Consider the following 22,400-nt stretch of genomic DNA (forward strand, 5'->3'; position numbering starts at 1 on the left):
ACCAGTCAACGCACCACAAACTATGATGATGTCACTTTTAGAGGCCAGATCACAGACATTATCAAAATAAGGGAATGGCACATAAGGCTTCTTTTTCCTTGAATGGTAAGAGATAACACAGCCAAAAGCCTCCAGCCTTTTTGCAATCTCCGAACCAATGCTACCGAGCCCAACAATTCCCACACGCTTGCCTCCCAACTGCAAGATTCACATCATGGAAATCAACATACTACTAAAAATCATGAAGAACAATTTTGTTGTCACTAACAAAACTAACATACTGAACAAATAACCTGTTAGAAGAGGTTAAAAACTATACAAACCCTCAAAAAAGGCATCACTAGCAGCTCTTCCACCACTGCGGAAAGATAAGTACAGTATAACAGTATCATTTTTTTTTTTTGAAATGGAGTATAGCAGTATCATAAAAAGATAACAAATGGGTTTTTGATGCACAACCATGTGAACATTATTCAACTCATCTTAAACCAGGCGTATCAGTCATATGTCACAACCATAAAAATGTCACATATCAGAGAATTACAAAAATCATGGGGAAGAAATCACAAGCATGATGTGTATACCCGATCGAATGTCCGACTCCTTCCACTATTTTTCCCATTTGTAATTGTTAGATGTTTTTGCTTAAGCTGCATGTTTGCAAACTTCCTGTCAATCTGCACTTCCTGTTTAGACTTCCACGACACAGCTGCACCAGCCAGGGTGAACACAAATCTTCCTGTCAATCTGCACTCATCCGGTACTGAGCACCAACTAGCATCTGAAAAACCTTCGACCACTGCAGAATACCCAGAATAGATCAAGGCATGATTAAGGGTAGCTTTCAGATATCTCATCAGTCGCTGAATAGCATCCCAATGTGCCTTTTAAACCGACTCAACATCCAGTAAAGGCTATATCCGGTCTTGTACAGCTCCTGGCATACTTCAGACTGCTAATCACCCTCTAGTATTCCAACTGTCTGATCGTCCTACCAGTGTTGGGTCCAAGCTTCTTGTTGTAATCATACGGCACATACATCTTTGGTAAGTTGAAGTATCCATACTTCTTCAACATCTTCTCTATGTAATGAGATTGAGATAAAGCAATCCCGGACTCAGTCCGTAAGATCTTGATCCCAAGGATTGTGTCAGCAGCTCCAAGATCCTTCATGCTTAACTGAGTCGAGAGAAACTTCTTTATAGATGTCACAATCTGTAAGTCACTCCCAACTATGAGCATATCATCAACATATAGGCAGATGATCACCACCTTGCCTTTGTCAACTTTGGTATAAAGGCACTTGTCAGATCCACTGACTCAGAAACCATATCCACGGACAACCTTGTCAAACTTCTTGTGCCACATCTTCGGAGCTTGCTTCAAACCATAAAGAGACCTGATAAGCTTGCAGACTTTGTTGTCAAGACTTTTGACCACAAACCCTTCTGGCAGCTTCATGTAAATTTCCTCAGTTAGGTCACCATTTAGAAATGCTATATTTACATCCATCTGATATATCACCATCTTCTCGATTGTAGCTATCGCTATAAGAACTCGAATGGTTGCAATCCGACAGAGTGGTGAGTAGGTGTCGAAGAAGTCAATGCCTTCTTTCTGTGTGAAACCTTAAGAAACCAGTCTTGCCTTATACTTCTCAATGGTACCATCCGCACTTAGCTTCCTCTTGAAAATCCACTTACAGCCAACAGGTCGAGCACCTTCTGGAATATCCACGAGTTTTCAAGTGTTATTCTCCATCAAAGAACTCATTTCAACTTCCACAGCATCTTTTTAGAGCAGAGCATCTCTGGATTGCATAGCTTCTTTAAATGCTTGAGGATCACTCTCAACATTATAGGTGACAAAGTCATCGCCAAAGGACGTGGGCTACCTTTGTCGCTTAAGCCTTGGCTCATTAGCTTCTTCCACAGGAACATTAACAGGTTCACCATAGACTTCATTATTGTAAGCCCAAGGGTTCCCATGGGTTAATCATTCATCTTACCTTCTTGTTTTGATGCTAGCAAACCAAATTGATTAGCATTTATGGACTGATGTGTTGCTTTGAGGTGTTGTGTTGAATACAAGATTTTCATGTCATAATCGTCATTACACAACTCTTCACAACACATGACTTGTGGATCAAGGATCAAAGGAACCAAGAGCTTTCACTTACATTGGAGTCATCCTCATTTGAAGATGCTCAAGTAAAGAAGCTCAACATGAATATCCCACAAGTTCCTAAGCAAGTGTCAAGAAGGAGCTTGGAGCTGAACATACCATTGGTGACATCTCATGCACCTCACTACATGCAGTGAAGATTGGAGGATGTCACAAGATCCAAGACAAGGTCAAGATGTTTACCCGAGCCCAATAAGTCCAAGAAAGTGCAAAGGAGCCAAGACATCCAAGAAGACTCAAGGTTCTTACTTTTAGAATGTAGTTGGAGTCCTCTTGATTTTATGTTTAAATGCACTTTCAAAAGGTTTTCAAATTATTTTTATACTTAACATTTTATATCTTTGAAAACCATCAACACACCCAAAAATGTGTTTGAAAACCTTGGACTTTAGCCCAAAGACCATAGCCCAAAAGCCCCTGATTTTTAAAGTAAAAATGGAATTTTATACAGGGCCGGTCGACTGCGGGATGGAACCTGGAAATCCAAGCCATCTCGAATTTTATCGGGCCGGTGGACAGGGTTAATCCGGGCGACCGCGGATGCACTTCTGTTTCAAACAGAACAATCCAATTTGGTCTAGGGCGGGCGACCGCAGTGGGTCGGTCGACCGAGATAGGTTTTTGGCCAAATTTTTTTAGCAAAGAGTAAGCCCTCGCCGGGCGACCGCCATGTGGGGTGGGCTACCGCTGTAGCTCAGTCGACCGCCGCGGCCGAGCAAACTACCTGTTGGGGCATTTTCTGCTTGACTTTTGTAAGCCGTTTATTTACAGTTTTACCCCAAACGGTCCTATTTTCAAATACACTATATACATCATTCAAACCTATCTCTAGATGTTTTTGAACATTTGAGAAAGATCAAATCCCATTTCTCTTTGAGCTTCAAATTTTCTTTCAAAAGCAAAACCCTCTTTGAACATGTATTTCCACATTATTTCAAGAGGCACTCTATAGGGCTTTTCTTTTGCTTATTTCTTGGGAGTGATTGTGAGCTTCAACTTTGTAATTCGCCTATTAAGAGGCATTGAGAGTTTTTCTTTTTTATTTGTTCTTCATGTGAGGGTCTCCTCTTTGGCCCGTAAAGAAAGGAGAAGACAAGGGTCTTTGATTCGGCCCTTGAAGAAAGGTGAATCATGTGCAAGGGTTTGACTCCCTTGTCAAGGCTTCGTGCGAGGGGCTTCGCTTTGGCCCTTAAGAATGGAAAAGCAAGGGTTTGTTCCCTTTGAAGATAAAGGAGTCGGGTGTACGGCTTCATCATTTTAGTGGAGATCCCAAGGAGGTAAACTTGGAAGAGTGGAGTAGGTCAAGTTGTGACCGAACCACTATAAATCTTGTGCCTTGTGGATGATTGCTCTTTTCTCTCTCTCTCTCTCTCTCACGTGTGGTGATTGGTAATATCTAACGTTACTTATGTTCACGCTTTAATTAAACAAGGGTTAGTGAATGCACTTAAGATAAATGTCTAAACCCTAAATTGCATTATAATATCTATTTGAACAAGGGTTAGCTAAATGTGCATGATTAGAAAGTTTAATCCCTAGAGTTTATTGATATACGTATTTGAACAAGGGTTAAACTACTTAGTGCTTAATTAAATGGATTAATTTTTAATCTCCTTTAATTAAGCCTAAAATTTCTAATTGACCAATTCACCCCCCTCTTGGATTGTCACACCTGTATTTAGGAGCTTAGGCTCTTAAAGAGATTTTTAAATCTTAAAAATCTACGAGAGAAAAGATCTGTGACAATCCCTAGGGATTTTGAGAAAGGCCGATCCACCCTAATTCCTCCATTATTTGATGGAAAGAATTATGGAGCTTGGAAAGCACAAATGCTAGCCTATCTCAAATCCATAGATCATGACATTTTAGATGTCATTAAAGAGGGAATTTCTTTTTCAAGGAAATGCACTGAAGGTGATATGAAATTATTTCTCTTGGACTCTAAGGCTATGATTTTCTTGTGTTGTGGTTTAACTCCAAACATTTTTAACAATATTTCAAATTGCATCATTGCAAAAGATATTTGGACTTCATTAGAAAACACTTTTGAGAAAAATATTTGTCTCTTTCCAAATGATACAATTTCTAGACAAAAAGATATTTCAGAAAAATCTTTTGCAAATGAAGTTTCTTTCAAATATTTAATTTCTGAATTGAAAATTCAAAATGAAAATTTGAAATTGGAAATAAATGAATGTTTGAAAAGAAATGAAAAATTAAGTCAATTGAGCATATTTTTTATAAATAAAAATGTTGACTTATTTCAAAGACGCAATGCCTTTGAGAAAGAAATTAAAAGCCTTGAAATCACAAACATTGAACTTGTTGAAAAATATAAACATGGTTGTGAAAATGAAGAACAATTAAATGAAAAACTCTCTAATAAGAATCAAAGACTTCAAGAAGAAAAAGATAAACACACTTCTAAGTCTTATGATTGTAATTGCTCCTCATCTACCAATCATAATTGTTATGGTAGAGTTGAGCATCACAATTCTGAGTGTAAGATTAGAATTGTGAAATCTAACAAGTTTGTTTGGATAAGAAAAGGAACACTCTCACAAACAAACTTAGATGGAACCAAAGGGATTTGGGTTCCAAAAGAATCCCTCTAATCTAATTAGTGAATGAGTTAGTTTAGAGGCTATGTTTAACTGTTATATCATTCACATTCATGCTAGATACTTTAAATTCATTGAATACATTTTGTATGTAATTTTCTTGAGCTTAATGATATATCTTTTTAATTTTGAGCTTAAATGATCACATTTTTCTTTTTTGTGCTTTATTGAATATCTTTCTTGATTAAGCCTATCTAACTGCAAATCACATCACTTGTGCACTTAGCATCCACAAAGTAAATCCACATTAGAAAATTTAATGTGAAAACCATATATGTGCTTCCATGAAAATTAACCATCATTTTTTCCCTTGAGTTCAAATTAATCTTTCAAGTTCATTCCTATCATTCTTGAACTCTTTATAGGACAATTTTGGCATTTTCTAGACCTTGGTATATTCAACTTAGGTAGAATATCATTTCTAGCAAAATTGTGTATTAAGGTCTTGTCTAAGGTAATCCACTCAAATCCTTTCTTAGACATCTCTTGTCCTAGGTGAGTAAGTATATTTATTACTATGCACCTAGTTGTCCTTTATACCCATTCTTATGTGCTTAATGATTATCATTAAATACATAAGAAATCTTGATGGGTTAAATTGATGTATTTGCTTAAAATAAATATCATCTCATGACTACGATAAAACTATCTAGTCATAGTAGTTCTTTTTGGAATGCATGTGTCCAATGTGTTCATCACTTGACATTTTCTAGAAGTCCTTGGATTATTCTCTACAGTCCTGCATGAATATCTTTATTTGTGTAGAGAATTGAAAATGAGTCTAGATTCAATGTATGAAACTCAATTGAGTAAAATTAAAATGTTATAGGAATCTAGTACCATTGTTGGGCAATTTCTCATTGTTATGGTTATCACGTAACACATTGTGTTGGGAACACTTGTTTCCCACACATCTTAATTTTCCATTGGTCTTTTGCACTTTGTGCTTAAATACCCTATTTTTATATGGTTGTTTGTGGATATAGGCATAGATGTTTGGACCATGATTTGTGTATCCAAACATGGTAGACTATCCATGAATGCTCTCATTGAATGAGCCATGGATGTCTCTCTTAGACATGGGATTCTATTGATCCCTCTTATAATGTCTAAGTCCTATAGAATTGTGCTTAATTGATAATATATATTATATAGTTTTCCCCTTGTATGCTACTGGTACATGGTAAAGATGGTAAACTTAAATTTAAAAGTCACTCAATTGGTACTCTTAGTCCTCTTACCTAGTAAGATGGAGAGTGTACATTCACTTTTAATTAAAACACTAATTCCTTTGGCTTTTAGCCAGCATCTTAACCATAATAAGCCATATGTGCCTTGTGTTATATATATATATATATATATATATATATATATATATATATATATGTATGAGGAAAAGGATTATACGCTTGAAGCGCATATAGAGTGGTGCGGTTGAAGAGAGAGGGTTTGCTACCGTTGGCTCTCATAGTGGGTCCCAGGCATTTGAGAAAAACAAATTTGTGCGTTATCAAGGGTGCGTCTTGGACGTACCCTCGTTGAAAAAAAATCTCTCGCTTTCCTACCCCCTCTCTCTCTCTCTCTCTCTCTGTGTCTCTGTCTCTATGAAGATTTGGGGGGGAAACCCTAAACCTAAAACCCCTCTCTCTCTCTCTCGTACGCTCTTCTCTCTCTCGTACGCTCTCTCTCTCTCTCTGTTGAAATTTTTGGGTGAAAAAAACCCCCAAAAGCTCGTTGAAGCAAACCCTCTTTTGTAGAAAAATCAGAAATCTGGAAGAAGAAGAAGCTAACCCTTGTTGAAGCTCTCACCTCTTCTACCAAGTGCGTTTCTTACTCTTTCTGCTTTCCATCTCTTCTTTTTTTTTATTTTTTCATCTTCATGAAAAAAGAGGGTTTCATCTTCATGATTTTTCTGCAAAAAGAGGTTTGCTGCATGAAATGTTACGGTTTGCTATTCCAGTCAGTAGATTGCATGATTTCATAGACCCGAGATTGGTATTGGGTTGGTGGGATTTCGGTATGATTTGTAGAATGTGTTTTGGGTTTTCTTTGCAGGAGAGATTTGAGGGTTTTCTTAGTGTTTGATGATTTTTGTTAAATGAAACCCTAGATTGGTAGGAACATTAAGAAGAAACCCTAGAAATTATTTTGGGGGTTTTTATCTTCTTTGTTTTTCTGGAAATTTGGGATTTTTAACTTATTTGTGGTCTTCTTCCAAATGAAACCCTAGTTTCCCACTTTGCAAATTTCATTAGTTTCCTACAGAAGATGATTCTAGCCACCAATTTAATTGCAATGAAAATAGATGGTTAATAAAACTTGTAAATAATGAAAAGCTCGTTGAAGCAAACCTGAAAAGCTCGTAGATGGCATGATTTCATAGACCTCATTTTTTTTTAATTAGAGCCACTACAAATTCTATGCATATTAACTTGTGCTCTGGAACCATTAGCTAGTTATTTTAAGAAATGATATGTATGCTATCCAGATCATGTCAAAAATTTGTACTTTGCTTTTCTCTTTGTTCTCCGAGCAGTGACCAAGGTGAGTATTGTCTGTTTATTTTTTTTATTTTTTGCTCCATGAAATGTTAGGGTTTGCTCCTCTTCCAGATTTTACTGAAATTTTTGGGTTTCCTTTGTCTGTGAAATAGGGGTTCTTCTTCTTCCAGATTTTTGTGACTTCATTGCACACAGACCTCTGCTCTCTATCTCTTTTTTTTTTCTTTTTTCATCTCCATGGAAAAAGAGGGTTTCATCTGCTTGATTTTTCTGCAAAAAGAGGGTTTCATCTTATTCCAGATCACATATAGTTTTGGTATTGATTTTGTAATACAAGTTTAAAGGTGAAACCCTCCTTTTTCTGGGAAACATTTTATCGAAGTGGGATTGCTGGTAGATTTGTATTTGTATTTTTCTTTGTTTCTCCAATGTAGATTTTTTTAAATCCAGTGAGGGGAGATATTCTTGGAGGTTAGTCTCATGAAATATGTGTGTTTAGAGTAGCTCTACTGTATCCTTTTTCCAGAAAAAATGTAATCTGATTCTTTTGTGTCGGGTTTTTATACTTAGGTATTAAATGAGACCCTTGACCATGTACTGAGTTAGCAGATTCCTACAACAATATTTTTCTGAAATATGAGTTTTTAGGTTCTATTCTTGCCAATGTGAAAAAAAAATGTGATTATCTTTATCATCTATTCTTGTCTCTGATTTTCTTAGCTGTACATTTAACCATTTCTAATTATGATGATGGGCCATGTCTATGTTGTATTTTTTAGGTATAAAAAATGGATCCATCTATTGACGAACTAGATGCAAATGGTTTAATTGAGTTTGGCGATGGATTTGATCTCTGTGATGATAATTTAGTGTGGGATGGGACTATGGTTGAGGTTAATGATAGGGTGAATCTCAATGATGATGAGCTAGTATCGGAGGCTAATGATGGGAAAGACGGAGATGAGGGTTGTAGTCACGAAGTTAGTAGTCCCAACGAGGTTGCCAGTCAGAAAAGTGTTATGAATAAGCCGTTTGTGGATCAAGTTTTTGAAACTTCAGAAGCTGCATATGAGTTCTACAATAATTATGCGTACGCTACTGGTTTTGGACTACGAATATCTAGTACAATGAAGTCAAATATAACGAAGGAGGTGATATCGAGACAGTTTGTATGTGACAAAGAGGGACAAAAAAGAGTTAAGGAGAAGAGAGATGATGTTAAGGAGTTGAGGGAGCGTCGCCTTACCAGAATGAATTGTAAAGCGAAGATAATCATCAAGTTGAGAGATAATCAGTGAAAAATTACAACTTTCGACGACATTCATTCTCATGAGCTTACTTCCCCACTTAAAAGACAAATGCATCATTCACATAGTCAGTTCTGTAATAACAAAAGTTGTAAGAATTTGATTGAACAGCTCGGCAGAAGTAATTTCAAGCCTGCTCAGATAAAAAATGCCATTAACTCTACTTCCAATGCTCCCGTGGTCTCAACAAATCAAGTTATTGCCCATTTGAGAGCACTTAGGGAGAACAATATGGGTAAAGAAGCGGTGACAGTAGCAAACCATTTCCAAAAGAGAAATTCTGAAGACCCGAACTTCTGTTTCGAGTTGGAGTTAGACGCGAATGGGACTTTGCATTCGATGGTCTGGGCCGATTCAAGGGCGAGAGAAGCATACCTTACCTTTAGTGACGTGATCATATTTGATGTCACTTACAAAACGAACAGGTTTAAAATGCCGTTCGCACCGTTCACTGGAGTTAACCATCATAGGCAGTCGACTCTATTTGGATGTGCACTTCTTGCAGACGAGAGAGAGGAGACTTTCACCTGGTTATTTGAGCAGTGGCTCACGTGTATGTTTGGTAAAGCTCCAGGTGCTATACTAACTGATATGGACGGAGCTATGCGAAATGCAATTAGGAAAGTGTTTCCACAGACCAAACATCGGTTTTGTTCGTGGCACATAAAGAAGCATCTCCTTGAGCATGTTGTAGACATGAGAGATGCCGACAGTGATTTCTACAAGGATTACAATCATTGGTTATTTAGGAGGAAAATAGAAGATTCTGAGACAGAATGGAAAACTATGGTTGATAAATATGGTATTGATGAAAGTCATTGGTTAGGAAAAATGTGGGATCTCCGTGAGCATTGGGTCCCCGCCTATTGGAGAGACACATTCACAGCAGGAATGACATCTAGTCAACGGAGTGAAAGTATAAATTCATTCTTTGATGGTTATGTTAACCAGAACACCTCCTTAGTTGAATTCTTGAGTCAATACGATAAGGCACTGGTTGAGCGGCGTAAAGCTGAATCCGAAGAAGATTTTTAAGTCTAAAAATACAATTGCCAAATTGAACACAACCAGCCCATTGGAACGGGCTGGAGAATTCTATACGACGAAGATGTTCACCATATTCCAAGATGAGATGATGGGTAATTTTGCCTTATGGAAAGATAAGTTGGGAAAGAACGGTAATGTTGTGGAATACAGTGTAGGAATTAGGACAGATGACAAGAAGAAATACGTCAGGGTTCTGTTTGACAGTTCTAACGATGTAACTGCGACATGTCAATGTGCTAAGTTTGAGAGGGAAGAAATATTATGCAGACATGTCATTCACGTTATGGATAGAAGCAAGTACCTACTATTCCCAAACGCTATTTATTAAAGAGATGGTCAATTGATGCAAGGTATCGAGCTGGGGGCACAACATCTGTAACCCAAGGAGATACTAGTGGCGTGAATGGACTAAAGAGGTGGTGTCTAATGTCAACATGGCAGCAATTGATTGAAAAAGTTGGTAATGATGAGATTCTCTTCAAGAAGATAACTGATTTTTGTACAGAGCTTGCTGTAGAAGTTGAAAAGAATGAGAAGGAGATTGTCTCTCCGCAGAGTGACTTGGTAACAGTTGGTAGCCAAGTGCAGTCAAACATTGGTCCTAGTCAAATACCTTAGTCAAACATTGGTCCCAGTCAAATACCTCTGTCAAACATTGATTCCAGTCAAATACTTGGGTTTACAATTCGCGACCCCGAAGTTGTAAGGACGAAGGGCAGGCTGAAGCGTGCAACGCATCATGTATCTGGCATAGGGGCACTCAAGCACAAAAACAGCAACGCCAGTGCAAAAACTGTGGGGAATATGGACATTACAGAACAAGCTGTCAAAAGAGGGCTAAGGTGAAACAAAATATGGTTATTACTCGTCATTTTTATTATGCCCCGCATTTTTTTCTTATTTGTTTAAATATCTACTATTGTGCTTGCTAATAGGTGGCTAGAAATGAGACGATAAATGATGATAAGGGAGAAGAAGCTGAGGGGGACCAAAATGTTGAAAGCATTGCCATGTTTGTGCTCTCATTTACTTTGATATTAAGTTCATAAAATTGTTCTTGACCTTCTTTTCAGCCATCATAAGTATATTATGCGTTGTAAGTTTAAAACAACTGCGTTTATTTTTCAGGTGAAAAGGAGTATTTCAATGGAGAAAATAAAGGTGGAGAAGCATCACATTTGAGGTAAGTGTTAATATTCTTCAAATTACTGTCAATTCTAATGGGGTAGTTGTCTTTCATAACTGCTATTAATTTATTTTTTTTTCCTCTGGTGTTCCAGGATTCATGTATCAGGTTGCAGACTAGTGGTTGCAAAGAATTAGTGATCATTTGTCAAGGGAGACTTTTTTTTAGATGGTTTTGTCACGAGACACTTGTGAGAGAAGAAAAGGAAAAATTAATTGTAGACTATACACATGTTGAGTTGAATCAGATGTATTCATTTTTTGAGATGGTTTTCTCAAGGGACACAAATGTTTCTTATAGACAGGTGTTTTTGGTTATTGTTGTGAACTTGGTTATTGTTGTGAACTATATAAATGCTCATTTGAATGTTGTGAAGACATGTGCTCTTATTTGCTCATTTTGTTCTTACAGACAGGTGATTATGTTCTTACATTCTATGAGTGTTGTGAATCACAGGTGATTATGTTCTTACATTCCATGAGTGTTGTGAATCAGACTCAACATGCCATATTTTTCATTTTGACCTCCAATGCTTCTCCTGTGATTTTTTTTACCTAAAAATTTGTTCGTTTATAGCTAAAAAAAAGTTATTTTCAGGAAAAGACAGACAAAAGGGTCTGGGAAAGCAGGTGGAAATATCTTTTCCTACATATGCAAATGATTTTGAAGTTAAATTTACCATTGTTTGCAAATAATGGCTTAATAGTCTTAGAAATGATACAGTTAATCACATCAGTGCACAAAGAGTGGGTCTAGTTGGGTTGAAGAACCATGATATGCACCACAATTCTCAAAAATTGACCTCAGTTGCACCCCTAATTTGTCATTTCATAGCTAGCTTTTGAAGCAGAGAAAAGCCACCTCAGATGAATAAAATGAATAATACAAAATAGCTTTTTGAGAAATTGAAATTCAAGGTAGTAAAAAAAAAATCTTTTGATTTCCAAATCAGGACTGACAGTGAAAAAAAATCAGATATCCAAATATGCTATGGAAATAAGGGCAATGATATTTTCAGCCAACCCCCCCTCCCCCGGTGATCATATTTTTAGCCAACCCCCCCTCCCCCGGCATTACGCATGTTCTGGAAAAAATCAGATTTCCAAACATGCTGTGGAAACATAGGCTTTGGATACTACGTGGTGACGATGAAGGTGGTGTCAAGAGGTCTTTTGTTATGGATCCGATGAAAAGTTGGATTCAAGAGGTGTTTATCTATTATTTGGACATGAATCTCAAGACTATGGGAAAGAGGATGGAAGAAGCTATCCAAGTTGGTGTTGCTTTACCTTTATCTTTTTATGGTGGTAGCTAGGCAAATAATGCCCATCAAAATAGTCAAAAAACATCCATTACTTCACACCAGAAATTGCTGCATATACAATTTCTACCATCTAATTGTTTCGAATGCCCTTTATGAAGAACCATGATATGCACCACAATTGTATTATTTCGCAGTCCTATGATAAACAGTGCAAGCGATTTTTCTTGGACACAGATGAATCAGGTACTGTTCAAATTTGGGCATCTGTTGAGAAAATCTACCGAGCGAATCCGATCCGATCGTGCACAAATTAAATTGAAAGTAGAAAATAATAAAACAAGCCACAATATGAACACCAAGATTTTTTCATTTGTCGGGAACCATAAGTAATACAATCAGAGTTCGATGTCACTTCATACAATTACTTGATACTACTACTACTTACCTAACGGTAGAACCATACAAAAGGATACTACTACTACTACCTAAAGGTAAAAAGACACACGAAAAACACAAACATAAACCCCATAATTACAAACCCTTTAAACATGTTAAATTCATTCTTCTGCATGATATTCTCATTCTCGAGTGCTGTTATGCGGTCTTCGATCCCTCTATTTTCGTCAATACCTTCTCGTCGATTGTGAATCCTTGGGTAAGTGGGTGACTCAGTACCGTCGAAAGCAAGGTCAGCCCATTCGAAATCCTTGGGTAAGTGGGTGACTCAGTACCGTCGAAATAGATAAAAACTACCAAATAAAATACTCACTTTGATTCCAGCGCATTTGTAATATGGCCGGCCTCTATTGTTGTTTGTGTTACTGCGAGTAATTTTGCGAACTGCCATCTCTTTACAATCACATTCGGCTGGTCGCATGCCCCGTGAATTAGCACTGTAGTTGCTTGAGGATGCCATTTAATACGCTTCTCTAAATAGAATATACAGTCGTAAATAAACTTTAAACAGTCACAATCACAATCTTCGCCATGCATTAAGTGATTCCCATTGTGCGTAGGCCATGGCCCAAAAATCTTCTACCAAAGATGATTCTAGCCACCAATTTAATTGCAATGAAAATAGATGGTTAATAACCGTTTGAGTTTTACATGTCATTTTACTGTGTGCAATGAAAAATCCAAAGAGAAAGAGATAGAAAATTTAATTTCACATAGAGAGTTAAAAATTCGAAAATAATGAAGTCAGAAAAATCTGGAAGAAGAAGAACCCCTATTCAACAAAGTTATCTAATTTCAAAAGATAAAAAAAAAAAACTTTACAACATCCAAACTAAAACCAAATAGTATCAAGAAACGTATGAAGCAAAGGAATTTTGGGGTTTAAAACATTATGTAGTGAATCAGGTATGCATTCTCAGCATGAAGTAGTTACTGAGTTTCTTCTTCTTTCGAAATAGGCATTGGCAAAATTGAAAGTTATTCCTTTTGTTGTTTGTGGGTAAGCTTCCATTAATGGAGGCATGATCTCAACTGCCAGTGCAACTGTGCAAGGCTAAGCTTCTTCCCATATTTCTGTCTATGCAAAGATGAATCCATCTCAAATCCCATCAAATTGGTGTCACAGACAAGAAAAAAAATTGACACAATTGAATACAAAAAAAAACATCTAATATCTCTATGTGCTCTCAAAAGGAACACAAATCATATGAACTCAATATTCATTATTTTACAACAAAAAATGCTCACTAATCCCTGCCCATTTGGCATTTCCACTATTACGTTCAGCTGATTACAGATGAATACATTATTTAGGTGCAAATAATGAAACTTGCAAAGTGGGAAACTAGGGTTTCATTTGGCAGAAGACCACAAATAAGTAAAAAATCCCAAATTTCCAGAAAAACAAAGATTAAAAACCCCCAAAATAATTTCTTGGGTTTCTTCTTAATGTTCCTACCAATCTAGGTTTTCATTTAACAAAAATCATCAAACACTAAGAAAACCCTCAAATCTCTCCAGCAAAGAAAACCCAAAACACATTCTACAAATCATACCGAAATCCCACCGACTCAATACCAATCTCGGGTCTATGAAATCATGCCATCTACTGACTGGAATAGCAAACCGTAACATTTCATGGAGCAAACCTCTTTTTGCAGAAAAATTAAGAAGATGAAACCCTCTTTTTTCATGAAGATGAAGAAAGAAAAAAAAAGAGATGAAGAGCAGAAAGAGCAAGAAACGCACCTGGTAGAAGAGGTGAGAGCTTCAACGAGGGTTCGCTTCTTCTAATTCGAGATTTCTGATTTTTCTACAAAAGAGGGTTTGCTTCAACGAGCTTTTGGGGGTTTTTTTTCACCAAAAATTCCAACAGAGAGAGGAGAGTACGAGAGAGAGAAGAGTGTACGAGAGAGAGAGGGGGGTTTTAGGTTTAGGGTTTTTTTGCCCCAAATCTTCACAGAGACAGAGAGAGAGAGGGGTAGGAGAGCGAGAGGTTTTTTTTCATCGAGGGTACGTCCAGGACGCACCCTCGATAATGCACAAATTTGTTTTTCTCAAACGCCTGGGACCCACTATGAGAGCCAATGGTAGCAAACCCTCTCTCTTCAACCGCACCACTCTATATGCTCTTCAAGCGTATAATCCTTTTCCTCATATATATATATATATATATATATATATATATATATATATATTATTTGCACATATTTAAGAGGAGCATGGTTTGCTAGGTTGTCACCTCTTTTGGTATCATATGACTACCTATAGCAATCATGCTTTAGTGGCCCAAGGGTGGTTCGAAAAATATTCACCTTTACCTATCACATAGGTTTCACCTAGGGCCAATGACAAATAAATAGGGAGAGAGCCAAATGGTTGCTTTTTCATGATTATATAGACCATTGTGATATGCTCACATAGTCTATTGCCCCCATAACTATGCTTAACTTACATATCTTTAAAATAAAATAAAAAAACTCTGCTTATCATGCATTTCACTTTGTTTTCATTTTGATAAGCATCATATGAGCTTCATTAACACATCATATACACTTTGAATAACTCTTATGAGTTATTCTTCATCTTGACACCCCACTTGCACTTTCACTTGCATATCCTTACCTTTTGTTGTTGCCAAAAGGGGGAGAGTTTTTGGGAATTGATTAGGTAGTCCATATTATATATGCACCATATGCCTACATTCATATATTACACTTGTGCATATAGTGATGGGGAGGATTGCTTTATTGTTTATAGTATTTAATGCTCATTCATATATTTGTTTAATATCTCCTACCTCCCTAATCAATTTGTTTGCCATCATAAAAAATGGGAAGAATGTAAGCCCAAGGGTTTCCATGGGTTAATCATTCATCTTACCTTCTTGTTTTGATGCTAGCAAACCAAATTTATTAACATTTATGGACTGATGTGTTGCTTTGAGGTGTTGTGTTCAATACAAGATTTTCATGTCATAATTGTCATTACAGAACTCTTCACAACACATGACTTGTGGATCAAGGATCAAAGGAACCAAGAGCTTTCACTTACATTGGATTCATCCTCATTTGAAGATGCTCAAGTAAAGAAGCTCAACATGAATATCCCACAAGTTCCTAAGCAAGTGTCAAGAAGCAAGGAGCTGAACATACCATTGGTGACATCTCATGCACCTCACTACATGCAGTGAAGATTGGAGGATGTCACAAGATCCAAGACAAGCTCAAGATGTTTACCCGAGCCGAAGAAGTCCAAGAAAGTGCAAAGGAGCCAAGACATTCTAAGAAGACTCAAGGTTCTTATTTTTAGAATGTATTTGGAGTCCTCTTGATTTTATGTATGCACTTTCAAAAGGTTTTCAAATGGTTTTTATACTTAACATTTTACATCTTTGAAAACCATCAACACACCGAAAAATGTGTTTGAAAACCTTGGACTTTAGCCCAAAAGCCCCTGATCTTTAAAGTAAAAATGGAAATTTTATACAGGGCCGGTCGACCGGGGGATGGAACTTGAAAATCCAGGCCATCTCGAATTTTATTGGGCCGGTCGACTGGGTTAAGCCGGGCGACCGCGGATGCGCTTCTGTTTCAAACAGAATAATCCAATTTGGTCTAGGGTGAGCGACCGTCGTGGGTCGGTCGTTTTTTAGCCAAATTTTTTGAGCAAAAAGTAAGCCTCGTCGGGCGACCGCCATGTGGCCGGTCGACCACGACGGTAAGAAATTTGAAAATAGAATAGGGCGCCAGATTAGGGCGGGCGACCGCTGTAGCTCAGTCGACCGCCGCGGTCGAGCAAACTAGCCGTTGGGGCATTTTCTGCTTGACTTTTTCAAGACGTTTATTTACAGTTTTACCCCAAACAGTCATATTTTCAAATACACTATATATACATCATTAAAACCTATCTCTAGATGTTTTTGAACATTTGAGAAAGATCAAATCCCATTTCTCTTTGAGCTTCAAGTTTTATTTCAAAAGCAAAAACCTCTTTGAACATGTATTTCCACATTCTTTCAATAGGCACTCCATAGGGCTTTTCTTTTGCTTATTTCTTGGGAATGATTGTGAGCTTTAACTTTGTAATCCGCCTATTAAGAGGCATTGAGAGTTTTTCTTTTTTATTTGTTCTTCATGTGAGGGTCTCCTCTTCGGCCCGTAAAAAAAGGTGAAGACAAGGGTCTCTGATTCGGCCCGTGAAGAAAGGTGAATCATGTACAAGTGTTTGACTCCCTTATCAAGGCTTCATTGCGAGGGGCTCGCTTTGGCCCTTGAGAATGAAAAAGCAAGGGTTTGTTTCCTTTGGAGATGAAGGAGTTGGGTGTACGGCTTCATCATTTTAGTGGAGATCCCAAGGAGGTAAACTTAGAAGAGTGGAGTAGGTCAAGTTGTGACCGAACCACTATAAATCTTGTGCCTAGTGGATGCTTGCTCTTTTCTCTCTCTCTCTCTCTCTCTCTCTCTCTCTCTCTCTCTCACGTGTGGTGATTAGTAATCATGACCTTACTTATGTTTATGCTTTAATTGAACAAGGGTTAGTGAATGCACTTAAGATAAATGTCTAAACCCTAAATTACATTATAATATCTATTTGAACAAGGATTAGCTAAATGTGAATGATTAGAAAGTTTAATCCCTAGAGTTTGTTGATATACTTATTTGAACAAGGGTTAAACTAATTAGTGCTTAATTAAATAGATTAATTTTTAATCTCCTTTAATTAAGCCTAAAATTTCTAATTGACCAATTCACCCCCCCTCTCTTGGATTGTCACACCTGTATTTCAATTATCCTGAGAGGTAGAGGGAGGAGCAGGAGCATCAGGGTTAGCTTCAAATTGAACCTCTTCTCTAACATTCTCAGGTGAGTCCTTTAAAGATATTGACTTGTCCTTGGTGAACTTGTCTTCAAAGAATTCAGCATCTCGAGCTTCAATGATAGAGTTGGTGCTGATATCGAGAAATCTGCAGACATCACTGTCCACAGCATATGCAAGAAAAATGCATTTGTTTGCCTTGGCTCCAAGCTTTGGCCTTCTAACATCTGGCACTTGAACATAAGCCAAACACCCCCACACTTTGAGCTTTCCCAAAGATGGTGGATACCCGAACCAGAGTTCATGAGGAGAGATCTTCATCTCGGCATGAGGAACTCTATTCAAGATGAAGTTCGTCATAGGAAGTGCCTCACCCCAATAACAGGTTGGAAGTCCAGACGTCAGAAGCATAGAATTCACCATCTCGGTCAAAGTCCAATTCTTCCTTTCTGCTATCCCATTTGACTGAGGAGAATAAGAGACAGTCGTTTCAACGACAATCCCATGTTCTTTGAAGTACGCCTCAGCATCTTTAGAGCGATATTCACCTCCTTTGTCGCTTCGAAGCCTCTTGATTGAACGTCCTAGCTGCTTCTCGACTCGAGTTCAAAATTCGATGAACTTATTGAAAGCCTCATCTTTAGACTTTAGTAGATAGACATGACAGAACCTTATCCGGTCATCGATGGAGGTGATAAAGTACTTCATGCCACCTCTTGTCCCAAAACTCTTGAAGTCACATGTGTCAGAGTGGATTAGTTCCAACACCTCTGTACTCCTTGTGACACTGGGGAAAGGCTTCCTTGTGAGCTTGGCCTGCGCACAGACCTCACACTTGTCTAGTTTCTCACTCCCACAGTTGGGTAGAAGACCTTGTTTACACATGTCATGCAACTTTCTGTAGTTAACATGACCTAGCCTATTATGCCACAACCCAGAGGAGTAAGCAGAAACAGAAACTTCATTTACTAATTTAGGGTCATGAGTTACAATGCTCATCTTAAACATACCATTAGTCTTATATGCATTGCCAAAGTATAAATTTTTAAAGGATAGCACCACCTTACCGCATTGAAAATCCAGGCGCATTCCAGCATCACAAAGCAGACTCCCAGACACCAGATTCTTGGAGATTGAAGGAACATGCTTCACATCTTTCAGTGTAAGAGTTTTGCCAGATGTGAGCTCCACTACCACGGTTGCGACCCCGAGAACAGCATCTGAAGACCGATCTGCCATAGCCACTGATTCTGATCGTGCAGTGTAGGTAGGGAATAGGGAGTTGTTGGCACAGACATGACATGTAGCACCTGTGTCTAACCACCAGTCCGTAACATTAGAGGGATCCATAGTCTTTGAGACCATTGCTACAAAGTTCTCCACTACAGCCACAGACTCTTTCTTCGATGCATTGCAGCCACTAGCATAATGGCCAGGCTTTCCACAGTTGTAGCAATTTCCCTTCTTCTTGAAAGTCTTCTTCTGAATATTTAGATTAAACTTCTGGTCTACCACCTTTTTCTTCTGGAACTTGGTTTGTTTCTTCTTCTTGCTTTCACCCGTATTCTGAATGACCAAGTTCGCAGATGCTTTTTGATTAGCAAGCAATTCATTTTTGGAACGAATCCTTACTTCATCCTCAATCCTGATGAAACCCTTCAAATCAGAAAGTGGCACTTGTTTCTTTCTGCGGTGCATTTCGGTAGAGAAAGACATCCAAGATGGAGGCAACTTATTTACAATTGCTCCAGCGATAAAGACGTAGTCGAGCTCCACCTTCTCGTCCTTCAATTTCTGAACGAGTTTCTCCAACTCCTTAACTTGAGGTAAAACCTCCTTGTCATCTTCAAATTTCATGTCAAGAAATCTATCGATAAGGTGGGTTTTGAAGAGCTTCTCATCATCTCGGTACTGCTGGACAAAACCATCCCAAATCTCCTTAGCGGACTCCTTTTGGGTGTAGACATCTGCTAGGTGGTTGGAAAGGCTACTTAGCAAATAGCTCTTGCAGAAGTCATTGTCACGCTCCCATTGGGCATCTTCGACAGCATCATCCTCACCAAATATCGGTTTGGCGTTGGTCACAACATAATAAATTTTAAGTAGTTGCATGCAAAAAACAACCTTTCGACGCCAAGCATTGAAATTAGAACCATCGAACGTTTCCAATTTCAAGTTGCTAAAACCCATAGTACCAGTATCCATTGCTTTCCAACGAATAACACTTTAAGGTTGTTGGAGCAAGCGGTTGAAAACAATGGATTTTAACTAAGAAAATAGTGCAAAACTAAAAAATTATACTGACTTGAATGGAGGATGGATTACAAAAGATCTTGATTGTGATACTGCCGTACGTCTTTGAACGCCCACCTTAAAGTGTTATTCGGCACAACTCCAGTACAAGGATCACATGACCGAACCACCTCCAGGAACAACAGAAGAATGGATTGTTGTAATGCACCGCTCAACAATCCGATCAGGCAAGCTCTCTAATGAATCACACTTTCTATTATCTTTAGAGGCTTTAGAGTAGTTTCCTTTCTTAGTGTCTCTGGATGTTAGAATGAGGGCTCTATTTATAGAGTTCAAGTAGCAACCAAAAGGACACCCATTAAAGGTGACCATTAATGGATTCATGTATTTATAGGTGAGTCTTCTAAGAGTCGTACATGAATCCTTAATCATAAAGGTCATGCTTGAATCTCTAGATGACTCTCCATAAATTCCAAGTTCTTAAGAGCCATGCATTTCCACGTCCTTAAGAGCCATGCATGAATCTCCACATTCATTGAAACTTCTAACATTTAATGTTTCAATAAATATAGAGGCATACATGAATCCTAATCCAAAGAATCGTGCATGAATCTCTATATACAATGTTCAACATTATTAGATACATGTTCAAGGTTTAATAGAAGATTTGAAACTCATTTATTGGAAGAAAATCCAACATTATTTTCATTAAGAAACATTTAACTAGACTGAGCTTGTTGCTGCATTTGATAATTTGTTGTCTTACTTAAAAGGTAACATCCAGGACTTCGGATCACTATTTTGAAAAGGAATATCGGGTTATATTGCTTGACCAAAAATATTGGGAACTCCTTCCTAGAGTATCCAGGAATGTTGTTAACTGATATACAATGCCCAAATATTTCCAAATAGGTGTAAACATGCATAAATTTCTAGTGTAAAAGCAGTACTCTTGTCATATGCTTTTATAGTAATATGCTGAGAGGGCATTGTGCCCTATCTAACCATTTTGAGATTTACCCCTGTTTGAATTTTTTGGGTCATAGAAAATGTTGAAATTTCATCAAAATTTGGGGATGGACATTCTTTTCCCATTATTATAGATATAAAACAGCAGAAGGATTTAATTATCAATTGATTCTAAGTATGAATTATTATAAAACCGAGTCATAACACAGCCAATCTAGTTTTTCTATAATTTAGACAAATTAGTCATTGTTTAAAGAAAGAAATTATCGAGATCGAGTAGAACATATTTCTTCTACTTGAGACCCTGGAAGCTAGAGTATAGTCATTCTTCTTAATTCTTAAGGAGGTGCACATTTTTGCTTCAATCAATGATAAATGTGTTTTGGTTTGGAACTCCGAAGGGATCTTTGGGTCGTCTTTCTCAATATATTATTAGGAATGGGGACTCACTCTCCTTGGAGAAGTTCAAATCGCTTCTAACGGTGTCCTACAATGTTGGAGGCTCGAATTCATTCACTAAATCCCTCAAGGGATCCATGGTTTATTATAATACATATATTCACCAACTGTATACTACAAACATCAAGCAGCAATATTGATGTAGGTGCATCTTGACGGATCGCAAGATCAAGAAGATCAACGGCTCACGTTGATCCTCATGTTTATAAGAGTCCTAATTAGTTTTATCTTCTTTGCTAAATTTTAGAGATTAGCTTAATCGTAAGTAGAGAGATAGAGATTTTAGGTATCTATAGTTGGACAAGAATAGGAGATGTTTTAAGAGTCTTAAATAAAGTTGTGTGAATGTAGAGATTTTTTAGGCTTTTGTTTGAGTTTTGGTAGGAAAGGTAGAGTTATAAATTTTGTAATCTTTTAGAGATTTGTTTTAGAGATTTTTTAGGAGCTCAAAAGTCAGTAGAATTTTAGATAGATTTGGACGTTTTATTCATTGTTTTATTAGGATTAGGAGTTTCATATAAAGTAGGAAATCTATGCAAAAGTCTATAAATAGACTTCAATGTAACTTTTCTTTACAGCTTTTTAATAAATAAAATCTCAGATTTTAGTCCCTCGGATTCGTCCTGCCATCGGAAATTAGCGAGCCACCCACTGCTTGCCATATAAAAGGATGTGATATCAGGAGACACCTTAGAGAGGTGTGAGGGTTTGTAATCTCTTCTTCAGAATGGTGGAATCGTTGGCTTGTCGCTCTGCCGTGGACGTAACCCATACTATACTGGTTGGGTGAACCACGTAAATATGTGTGTTCTGTGTGTGAATCTTTCGTTTATCTTTTGTGTATTGTTATTCTGCTACGTTGTTAATTCCTAACATTGGGAATTTATACTTGGTAGGGCCAGACTAATTTACACTTTGCCTGCATTCCTCTTTTTTTTTTGGTGTGTGTGTTGGGGGGACGAGGGGGGGCCTTACTAAATTTCCGTAATAATCTCTACAGCGCATATTACCGGTGTTTAAGAATGCCGGAAAATGTAACACCGGCGTATATTATGGCTTTTAGCGGAATTCGTGAACGTCGATAATACCCTTTTTGTTGTACTGATAAAAGGGATGTTACAAGTCATTGGGGGGCCGTGGCCACCCCCATGCTATATGTCCCTCCACCCCTGAGTCCCACATTGGTAGAAGTGAGAATAAACATTTGATTATTCATTTACTACAATCATTGTAGTTTCTCCTTTTTCTTTCTTCTCATTGTATTCTTCGTTGACCTAAAACAACATTTATTAAGGCAGAGTTTGCTCCATTTTATGGCTATCACCCCTTACGGCA

The 22,400-nt window shown here is 37.7% G+C and overlaps 1 pseudogene; it reads left to right on the forward strand.

The window, feature by feature from the left end:
* The first annotated feature begins 8,664 nt into the window (after positions 1-8,664).
* Positions 8,665-9,648, forward strand: LOC143855398 (protein FAR1-RELATED SEQUENCE 5 pseudogene; annotated as a pseudogene).
* The last annotated feature ends 12,752 nt before the right edge of the window (positions 9,649-22,400 follow it).

This window comes from Tasmannia lanceolata, unplaced genomic scaffold (assembly GCF_043159265.1).
Source record: "Tasmannia lanceolata isolate RefF3 unplaced genomic scaffold, GAP_Taslan_0.1 ptg000021l, whole genome shotgun sequence".
Taxonomy (NCBI): Eukaryota; Viridiplantae; Streptophyta; class Magnoliopsida; order Canellales; family Winteraceae; genus Tasmannia; species Tasmannia lanceolata.